The 11,345-nt window shown below is 44.5% G+C and overlaps 1 pseudogene; it reads left to right on the top strand.

Annotated features, from left to right (window-relative positions):
- The first annotated feature begins 745 nt into the window (after nt 1–745).
- LOC128101990 (ferritin light chain 1-like) lies at nt 746–10,866 on the top strand (annotated as a pseudogene).
- The last annotated feature ends 479 nt before the right edge of the window (nt 10,867–11,345 follow it).

The following is an 11,345-nucleotide window of genomic DNA, read 5'->3' as shown; positions in this document are numbered from 1 at the left end:
GGGTCCTAGAGCTGAAAGGAGAAGTGGACTCCAAGGGAGTCTCATTGAGGGGGAAAAAAACACTCTTAAGGGTAGACTGCATGACCAGCAGGAGATAGACAACAGAAAAACAAATTCAACAGCATCTTTGGAGGTTCCTTGTCTCAAAATGTCTTCTCAGGATTGTCTTGATTAATTATTATTTTTTTTACTTTTATTTTATTTATTTATATTTATTTATTTACTTTATAACCCTTCTGCTTTGCATATGTATTATGACTTCCAGTTTTGCATTTTCTGTTGTGGATATAGTTCTGTATAAATAAAACACTGATTGGCCAGTGGCCAGGCAGGAAGTAGGCAGGACAAGGAGAGAGGAGAATTCTGGGAATTGTAAGACTGAGTCGAGGAGATACTGCCAGCTGCCGCCATGACAAGCAGGATGTGAAGATGCTAGCCACGAGCTACGTGGCAAGGTATAGATTTATAGAAATGGGTTAAGATATAAGAACAGTTAGCAAGAAGCCTGCCACGGCCATAAAGTTTGTAAATAGTATAAGCGTCTGTGTGTTTATTTTATAAGTGGGCTGTCAGACTGCCGGGACTTGGTGGGATCCGGAGAGAAAACTCTTCAGCTACAATTTTCAGTGGGATTCCTGAATGTTTCTTGTGCCTTGGTGTATGCAGAGGTGGTGAGGTGGGGTAGGTGAGGGGAGTGGGAGGTGGGGGTGGAGGTGGGGGAGTGTTTTTCTTTTGTTTGTTTGTTTTGTCCTGTTTCAATGTGTTTGTTTTTGTTTTATCTTATTATATTTTGTCATTATCCCTTAGATTTTTGTGTGCTTTCTAATGAAAGGCAGAAAGGGGGTGGATCCAGATGGGAGGGGAGGTGGGGAGGAACTGGAGGAGTCGAGGGAGAGAAATTGTAATCAGAATATACTGTATGAAAATAAAACCTATTTTCAATTTCTTTAAAGGAAGACAATTTTGAGGAAGTAAACTGATAAAGATATAAGGCTATCGATAACTAAACCATTTACATAAGTTATAATAGAATAAGCCCTCTGAAGACCCAAATATATACTGTAGAACTGGTGTTTCAAATCAACCAAGAATTCATTTCTTTCTGATTGTATTGGGTAGCTTGCTAGGAAAAAAACAATCAAAAGCTCTACCTCATAAACTGCATTAGATTCTAGAGAAGCCAAGATTTAAACATGATAAACTTTAATGAAGAGACATTAAGTTCAAAGACACAGACAGGCTTATGGATAAAATGTTAAAAGAAAATATGATAATTCAAACAGTAACCAAAGCAACAAAAATAGTGGTCTAGATATCAGACAAACTATTTTACATTTTAAAAAAAAGGAACGGGGTGTAGCTCAGTGGTAGAGCAACTGTCCACGATGTACAAGGTCCTGGTTTGACCCCCAGCACTGAACAAAAAGTAACACAGAGAAAGAAAGGCTTTTTAGAGTGAAGGGAACAATTTCTTAGGAAGCTGCGATTACAAACATCTAACACCAAATACATGAAGGAACAGCTGCCAGAAAGAAAGGAAGAGACGATCCAACAATGACGACTGTTGAATGCCCCACTTTTAGTAGCAGACCCTAAGGAGATGGATTAACACTGCAAACCAACTAAACAGAGCAGATATCTATCAGGACATCCCTCTCAACAACAGAACTCCGTGAAAAATGGTCAGGCAATTCCTCAAAATACTTCAGCGTATTTTGTATGTATGGGCATTTTGAGGCCATAAAAATGATTTAATACTACCTATTAGTAATGGTTCTACAACTCTGTGAATATACTAAAACCCACTCAATCTTCTTTTCCAAAGGGGAAATTTATGTTATGTAAATTATAGCTCCATTCAAGCTGTTATAAAAATAAACAGATGGAGACAATATGACAGTCCTCTCATTTGTTAGGGCTTGTGGAATATGAGTGTTATTGTTTAACTTTTAGGTTATAGTGAAAGTAAAGGGATGCTGAGACAACATGGAAAGAACATGTTACTTCCTTACTCCCTGTAGCACAGACAAGTGGTGTTCAGTAAAATGTTTCCCATGCTCCCCTAAGCTTCCCAGCCTCCTTGATGAGTATATTGGTCTCATGTGACTAGTTCAGGCCAATGAACTATGAAAGTGATATTTGGCACTTCTAGGAAGCCAAGGTGATCCAAAGCTATTTATGTTTCCTTAGTCTCTCTTTCCCTGATAAGAATACCTTGGAATACAAAGGAAAAGATGGCTATAGTACTGGACAGAGGGAGTGTGGCATCAATGAAAAAAAAAATACTAATTACCCTGATTAGATAGAATGTTTTGGCATAGAACGATTAGTAATAACCCAGCGGGCTTTCTTATTGGCACATACCTCTACTCTCAGCACACTGACTGTGAAGGAAGGTCATGGTAAGGTTTAAGATCAGCTTGGGCTACACAGAGTTCAAGGCCTGCCTGAGCTAACTAGCATGCTCCTGTCTAAAGAAAACCTAAAGGCTGGGGATTTTCTTGCCCAGCATGTGCTAGGTCCTGGTTTCAAACCTGAGCATGGGGTAGGGGTGGGGTATCCAGAAAAAGTGGGAAAAGAATTTAAAAATAATGTTTAAGATCCTAGAATGGTGTCATACTTTGTAAGTACAAATCAGTAGAAGTCATTACTGAGAAAAAGTGAGTAGAAACAAAGAAAGCTATAATCTACAAAACAGAAAGGAGGGAAGAAAACATCTACAATAGATGTGTCCAACTACTTCAAATCACAACAGGAAAAAAAATGGGATAGGGTCTTTTTAAAACCTAGCCGACAGTTATTTGTGCTGCTATTTATAGGCACTATGCGTATATCACTCATCCTCACAGTGATTATGCAAGAGATATCATGTTTCTTTGTAAAAGGGGGAAGGTGGAGGAGGACTGGAGTGAAAGCGACTTCTGGACAACTGCTACAATCATGGACTCACAACAACTTTGGCTGCCTGCAGAAAATCAAGACAGTCAATATGCCAGCATGGCAGGGGAAGGCACATGAGTCCCCACCCTTAGCTGGGGAACTACCGACAGTGAGGAGTGTGGGAGTCCTTTTCTTTAGGGTCTGGTCCCTGGTAGGGTGACCAGGCTCCAGTAGTTGGTCCCACACCCTTGTACTAATAGGACTCAATGGGTTATATATAAAAAAACAAAAACAAAAACAAAACAGAGCACATGAACGAGGAGGGAAACATGGTGAGGAGAGTTTGAGAGAGTTGGAGGGAAAACAAGGATGAATATGATCACAATACATTAAATGCATGTCCTAGTTAAGGTTTCTATTGTAATGAAACACCAGGACCAAAAGCAAGTTGGGGAGAAAGGGGTTGATTTGGCTTACACTTCCACATTTTAGTCTATCATTGAAGGAAGCCAGGACAGGAATTTGGAGGCAGAAGCTGATGCAGAAGCCAGGGAGGGGTGCTGCTTACTGGCTTGCTCATCATGGCTTGCTCAGCCTGCTTTTTTTTTTTTTATATAGAGTTACTCAGGCTATCAAGAAACTTGATGCCCACCACAGTGTAGCTTGAGTTTTCCTGCCTGGCCCACAGTCAGGACAAATCTCTCTCACCTGCCAGTCCCACAGCCCCTCAGACCTGACCAAGTAAACACAGAGACTTATATTGGTTACAAACTGTATGGCCGTGGCAGGCTTCTTGCTAACTGTTCTTACAGCTTAAATTAATCCATTTCCATTAATCTATACCTTGCCACGTGGCTCGTGGCTTACTGGCATCTTCACATACTGTTTCTCATCATGGCGGCTGGCAGTGTCTCCCTGCCTCAGCCTTCCACTTCTCAGTTTTTCTCCTCCTTGTCCCGCCTATACTTCCTGCCTGGCCACTGACCAATCAGTGATTTATTTATTGACCAATCAGCAACACATTTGACATACAGACCATCCCACAGCACTTCCCCTTTTCTTTTCTTAAAAAGGAATGTTTTAACCTTTACACAACTCCAAAGTCAGCTTGGTATATTTGGGAATTTGGGCGTAGCTTCTCTTACTACTTCCTGCTGGAGGGAGGCGCTGTATCTTGTGGGGAAACAAAGAAAATTTTAGGATCATGGAGTAGTCCGTGAGGCTGTATCGTCTGAGCCAGTTGCCTTGAAACCATTCTGGATGTTGGATCATCTGGGCCTTGGTGTCACCTTTCAGGGGGTCTTGGCTGGTCAAACCTGATGTATCTTAATCTGGAACAAATCCATAGCCTTTGGCTTTCTGTGGGAACAAAAGCAGAGTCTCCTTTCCAAAGTATCATATCCTTACATCCAAATTTTGAAGTCAAGGTACCTTTGAAATATACATTTTGGCATAACTCAACAGCTTTTACAATCAAATGTTTTTCTGCAGTTAAAAATCCCAAAGACAACACAATCCAGATTCTCTGTGTAATATTCATCTTTATGTGGCTTATTTTTTATATTAATTTTACTGTCTCTTTAAAGACTTTATTTTTTAAAACTATGTATTTGTTTCTATAACTGTATATATCACCTTTTTTGTCTCTTTCAAGCCTACGTATATTTTACACACATTTTAAACTATTACATCTGAATCTGTCTTATTGTGAATCTATTGCTTTAAGCTGCAGCGGCTGTGGCTGCTGGCTCCGCCCACCGCAGCTTCCCAACATGGCCGTGGTACGGCATGTTTACCTCCAGCTCTGGGAGCTATCGTGGGTCTATGCTTTTATCCAAGCAGCGTGTAGCCCAGAAACCTTTTTTGTTTTGTGCTAGCAAAGTCTAAATCCACCATGTAGCTTAATGTGTCATTTGCAGAGGCCTCATTCCCGCCATTCTGTAGGTCGAGCGCGCACGGTAGGAACCCACCAGTAGCTCAAACTGGCAGCTGCCGCTCATTTGAGAGAGACAATTAAGAACTGTTTTTAGCTCCGTTTTAGAATCTTTTCTCAGTTTTTAGGTGGAAACTCTTGCCACCACGTTGGACGCCATTTGTAGCTAGAGTTTTCCTGCCTGGCCCACAGTCAGGACAAATCTCTCTCACCTGCCAGTCCCACAGCCCCTCAGACCCAACCAAGTAAACACAGAGACTTATATTGGTTACAAACTGTATGGCCGTGGCAGGCTTCTTGCTAACTGTTCTTACAGCTTAAATTAATCCATTTCCATTAATCTATACCTTGCCACATGGCTCGTGGCTTACCGGCATCTTCACATGCTGTTTGTCATCGTGGTGGCTGGCAGTGTCTCTCTGACTCAGCCTTCCACTTCCCAGTTTTTCTCCTCCTTGTCCCGCCTATACTTCCTGCCTGGCCACTGACCAATCAGTGATTTATTTATTGACCAATCAGCAACACATTTGACATACAGACCATCCCACAGCACCACAGACCTGAAACTAAATAGTAATGGAATGGTAAAAGCACAAACATCTGAGCCAGTTTTCTTACAGAAATTAGGAATATCATGTCTCACCTTCACCACAGATCTAAGTTTCAAGGAAACACGGCAATTCAAGACGCTGCAGAGAGGCCCATCATTTGATGGGCAGCTGGATCATGCTGCAGGAGGAGCAGAGGCTGTGTGAATATCCATAGCCTGACTAACATCTCGACATTGGATGGCATCTCCCTTTCTCATAAAAGTCGGTACACCACAAATACCCTTTATTTTAGTAAAGATTCCCAATAGCCTGCTATCTGCTATGAACTCAGCCTCACAGTTATGCAAAACTAAACTAACTGTGCCCAAGAGCAACCAAGACAACTGTTCTCTTACAAGTGGCTCCACTAAAAAGCTGCTATTTTCCTCCTCTCAAAAAGTCAAGTCTTTGGGAGGGGGGACAGGGTGACTCAGCAGGCAAAGTGCTTACCACACAATGGTGCGGATCCCTAGAACCTCATCAAAGCTGAGCGAGTGTGGCAGCCCTCCTGTGGTCCTCAGCACACTAGGAGGTGGAAACTGGATCCCCGGGAAGCTGGCTGACTGGCTAGACAAATCAGCAAGTTCTGGCACCAGGAAGACACCTCGCCTTAATATATGAAGTGAAGAGTGATGGAGGAGATCCAGAGTCAGCCCCCTGCCTCCACATGTGTGTATGTACACAGTCGTACACACGTGTGCCAACACAAACAGAAACAAAGCCGGTGGTGGTGGTGGTTGCTCACCTTTAATCCCAGCACTCAGGAGGCAGAGGCAGGTGGATCTCTGAGTTCGAGGCCAGTCTGGTCTACTGAACTAGTTCCAGGACAGCTAGAGCTACACAGAGAAACCCTGTCTTAAAAAATCAAAACAAAGAGCAGTGCCCCGGAAATCCCGTGTCTGTGTCTTGCTTCAACAGTGTTTGGATGGAGCAGACCCGGGGGCTCCCTCCTTCCATCCGCCTTTCAGTGTCTCCAGATGCAGCCTCTGGGACCATCTCCTCAACGCCTTCGGCTGCTAGGACCAGCGAGCATCATCTCTTCGAGGTTAGCTCCATACTGCCTATCAGCCATGAGCTCCCAGGTTTGTCAGAATTATTCCACCGAAGTGGAGGATGCAGTGAATCGCCTGGTCAACTTGCACCTGCAGGTCTCCTACACCTACCTCTCTTTGGGCTACTATTTTGATTGGATTGACGTGGCTCTGGAGGGTGAAGGTCACTTCTTCCGCGAATTGGCCGAGAAGCGTGAGCGGCCGCTCAAGATGCAGAACGGTCCTGGTGGCCCCGCACTGCTTCAGGATGTGCAGAAGCCATCTCAAGATGAGTGGGGTAAATCCTAGGAGGCCATGGAAGCTGCCTTGGCCCTGGAGAAGAACCTGAATCAGGCCCTCTTGGATCTTCATGCCCTGGCTTCTGCTCGCACAGATCCTCACCTCTGTGACTTCCTGGAAAACCACTTCCTGGATGAGGAGGTGAAGCTCCTCAAGAAGATGGGCAACCACCTGATGAACCTCCACAGGGTGTCTGAGCCGCAGCCAGCACAGACCTGTGTGCCCTCGCCATCTCTGGGCAAGTACCTCTTCGAGAGGCTCACTCTCAAGCATGACTAGGAGGCCTCACCTTCCAAGGGGCTCCCTCCTCTGCTCTGCACCAGCCAGCCTCAGGACCTTCACGTGAACCTCTAGGCAGCTTTGTAACCGCTCTGGAGCCTCTCCCAAGTCTTGGGACCAAGTGAAAATAAAGCATTTTGAAATAGCAAAACAAAACAGAACAAAACAAAACAAACAAATAGAAGCATATATTTTCGAGTACACCTCATACATATGCAAACACAAAAAGTTAACTCTTGAGAAACTCTGTAAAACTAGACAATTTAATCTCTGTATATATTTACCACTTTTTGTTCCTGTGACCAAAAAAAAAAAAAAAAAAAAAACCAACGAAGAGAAGACTGATTTTCTCTCACAGTGTCAGAGTTTCAGTCCTTGATCAGCCATCTGAAATGGAGAGCAGAGCACAGCAGCATGTGACAAAGGAAAAAGAGGTAGAGACCAGTGACATCTCAAAACCCTCCTCCTCTAGTCAGGCCCAAGTCTCACAACCTCCGTCACCTCCTCCTGAGAGTCAGCCATTCAGGATCCAATCACTTCCCCCAAAGCCCCATTACTGACAGCAAGCCTTCTTGAGACCATTTCAGATTCAAATCATAACATAAAACTTTAATGCCAATTAACCTGAAGACCTGTCAGGAGCAAGGCACACTCTGAGCAGAAATCCATGGCTTCTGGAAGGGGACCAACGCACACTCACTCCCCTCACATGGGGGAAAGCTCGGAAACCTGGAGATGCCAACAGCAGAAAGAAAAGCACCAGGCACTGCTCTCACTCCAGCAACCTCCCAAGCAGACAGAACAATATTGGTGCGTATATAATACAGGGAAATAAATGGGACTTGGGAAGCCCTTGTGAGCTGGAGATGGGGCTCAATTGGTAGAGTTCTTGCCTAGCATGCTGGGAGCCCTGAGCCCTTATCCTCAACCAGGTATGGTACCGCATGCCTGCAATACCAGCACTCAGAAAGCCAGAGGATCAGAAATTCAAAGTCATTCTCAGCTCCCTATTGAGTTCGAAACCTGTGTTCCAAAAACACATCACAGTATGGACCCCTCATACCTGGGTGAGTCCTTCCCTGCTCATCTGACAAAATGCAGGGCGGGAAAACTAGAGCTTCTTTGTTCCCCAAAACTTTCCCAGGACATTGCCCCATAAAGCACTGATAGGCTCTCTTTCCGGAAGGATCAAGATCTTCCAGGATGGTCCGTGGGGGTTATCAGGAAACGATATGAATCCAGAACTCACACCATAGACTCCCAAGTCAGTAACTGGGATCAATCCCAGAAAGTCAACTTCTTGAGAAAGTGAAACTAGGTTTGGGGTTCACACGTGTAAACAGGAGTCTGGGTTCTTTTCCAAGTCAGTCAATTAAATATAACCGCAATGCTACCCAAAAGTTTCTTGATTCTAAGTCTATTTTGGGGACTTAGTTTCTTTGCAATAAGAAAAATTTAGAAATATTCACAGGACCCTGAAAAGGGTCAACAGTACTGAGTCATGTTGATTTCCCAGCACAAGGGAAATGTTGAGCGCTGTGGATGCTTCTCAGCATCTTTTCCTGTAGAGATCACCAATCCCCTATCCTGCTCTCTTCCCTACCCTGGCGTCCAGAATATGACACGGGTCACCCAGATCTCAACAAGAGCTCGCTGCCACTCTGCTGAGAAGAAATGCATGGCCAGCAATTTTCAACTCCGCTTTGTAATGGGCCTGTAAAACCAATCCACACTTTCCCTTTGCATTAAAGGAGACCAAAGGGGCTGAGGGTGACATGGGAAAAAGTCAGGGCATGGAGGCTAGCGGAAGCAATCTGGGGACCACGGGGATCTCTTGACAGCAGAGAGATATGAATGAAGTACTCAGTGGCTAGAGAGAGAGACTGCCCAGGGAGAGGTGCAGACAGCTTACTGGGGATGGGGGTCGGGATGAGAGGAGTTGATGCTCCTCCATGCCTCAGGAAAAATGGGTGTCTCAGGTCCAGAGAAACTCGGATCACCCTGGATGTCCCAGAGCCAGGGCAGGGTTGTGATAAAGGGGTCTCACAACCCCGAACTGGGAGTTGGCTACAGGAGAGGCCAGTGGCCTCAGAGACCTTAAGCTGGGGGCGGGGGGGGGGTGTCTCTGCTTGAGACACTCCTCCCTCGACCCGGTCTCTGCCACCACTGAACCTTCAGTCACATCCCGGCTGAGGGGCTGAGGGATAGGTCTTCCCAGCGGGTGGGGTGTGGACCCTGGAGGGGCTCCTCAGCCACAGGACCCTGCACCCAGCTCCACTTAGGGACATACACCTGCGGCAGCCAAGATGGATTTTATTTTTTTGTTTTGATACAGGGTCTCACAGTATAGCCCAGGCTGGTCTAGAATCCGCTATATTGTCGAGGCAGCCTTGAATTCATAGCACCCCTCCTGCCTTACCCTACTTGGTGCTGGACTAGCTGACATCGACTTGAACTTGGTTCTTAATCAAATGTCAACACTAACTGCATTTCCATCGGAAAACAGGTGAACTCGTTTTTTTATAATCAGAGATATTAAAAGAAAACCAAGCTTTTTCTTTTGAGCCACCAACCAGCTCCCAAATCATGACATGGAGATTTCTTATTAGTTATGAATGCTCGGTTTAGCTTAGGCTTGTTTCTGGCTAGCTCTTTTAACTTAAATTAACCTGTTTCTCTTTATCTACCTTTTGCCATGGGGCTTATTCCTTTCCTTTCCTTCTGTGTGTCTTACTTTCCTGCTTCCTCCAGTGTCTGGCTGGCTGCCTGGCTTCTTGCCCGGGCATGTCCCTCTCTCTCCCTCATTCTTTTTTCATTCTTCCTCCTCTTGGTTTTCTTTCTCTCGAGCCTAGATTACTCCTCCTACTTATTCTCTCTGCCCACCATCCCTGCCTATCCCTCTCCTGCCTAGCTATTGGCAGTTCAACTTTTTACTTGACCAATCAGGTGCCTTAGGCAGGCAAGGTGAAACAAATACAACTCATTACACAATTAAACAAATGCAGCACAAACAAATGTGACACATCCTTACATCGTTAACAAAGTCAACAGAAACAAATGCAACACACCTTCACATAGTTAAAGTAATATTCTGCAGCATGAACAAATGTAACACATCTTTGCCTAGTTAAAATAATATTCCACAACAATGGTATGTTAAATATATAACAATAAGAATAAACGTAAGTGTATAGTGAGACATATATTTGCTTTTCATTTATTCGTGTGTGTATGGTATATATACATGTTCATGTAGGCATGAGTGTGTGTGTGTGTGTGTGTGCCAGAGGAGTTCACTGATTTGGATAGGCTGGCTGTCCAGTAAGCCCCAGTGATCCTCCTGACCCCATGCTTCTCCACCAGTGCTGGGTTACAGAAGACCTGAGTGTTAGGAACCCAAACTCAGGTCTTCATATTTACACAGCAGATCAACAAGCCATCTCCTTGGGCCCTGTTCGGTTTTTGAGCACTCAGCAGTTACTAAACACATGCCAGCTTTTCACCACTATGCCAAAGTAGCTGAGATAAGCAACTTATGAGGTAGATTTGTTGGCTCACCTTTTGGAAGTTTCAGACTAGGGTTGGTTGGTGCTATGGTTTTGGGGGTCTATGGCAAGACAGCATCACTGTGGAGAGTTTGCAGGGAAGACAGCTGCTCATCTCACAGCAACCAGGAAGAAATGGTGACAGGAAGGTGCAGAGAACCCAGTATGTATTCAAGGACACGTCTCCAATGATCTAATGCCTTACATTAAACTCTACTTCCTAAAGGTTACATACCTCCCAAGAGTGCCATTATGTGAAGACCAACCTTTCTTTTTTTTGTTTTTTGTTTTTTGTTTTTTTTTTTTTTGGTTTTTCGAGACAGGGTTTCTCTGTGTGTCATTTTGGTGCCTGTCCTGGATCTCACTCTGTAGACAAGGCTGGCCTCAAACTCACAGAGATCTGCCTGGCTCTGCCTCCCAAGTGCTGAGATTAAAGGCGTGCACCACCGCCACCCAGCTTGAGACCAACCTTTCAACACAAGAGCCTCTGGGAAGCATTTAAGATCAATCTTTACCCTCCTTTATGTTGCAGTTGGGAATTTAATCAATTACTAAATGACAAACTTGTCCATATCCACTTTTCCTCGCTCAATTCAGTCAGAAAGCCTCTTTAACATAAGCCCCATCACATACCACACACCGTATAACACACATTTAGTTTCACTTATTTACTGTGCACACACCACATAGGCATGGCATGCCAGAGGACAGCTTTGCAAAGTCGGTTCTCCTTCCATCTTTCCATGGCTGTGAGGCTCCAACTCAGGACATTAGGCTTTCATAGCAA

This window comes from Peromyscus californicus, unplaced genomic scaffold (assembly GCF_007827085.1).
Source record: "Peromyscus californicus insignis strain IS unplaced genomic scaffold, ASM782708v3 Scaffold_7__1_contigs__length_154581171, whole genome shotgun sequence".
NCBI classification, from domain to species: Eukaryota; Metazoa; Chordata; class Mammalia; order Rodentia; family Cricetidae; genus Peromyscus; species Peromyscus californicus.
This window is presented reverse-complemented; position numbering and strand designations above follow the sequence as displayed.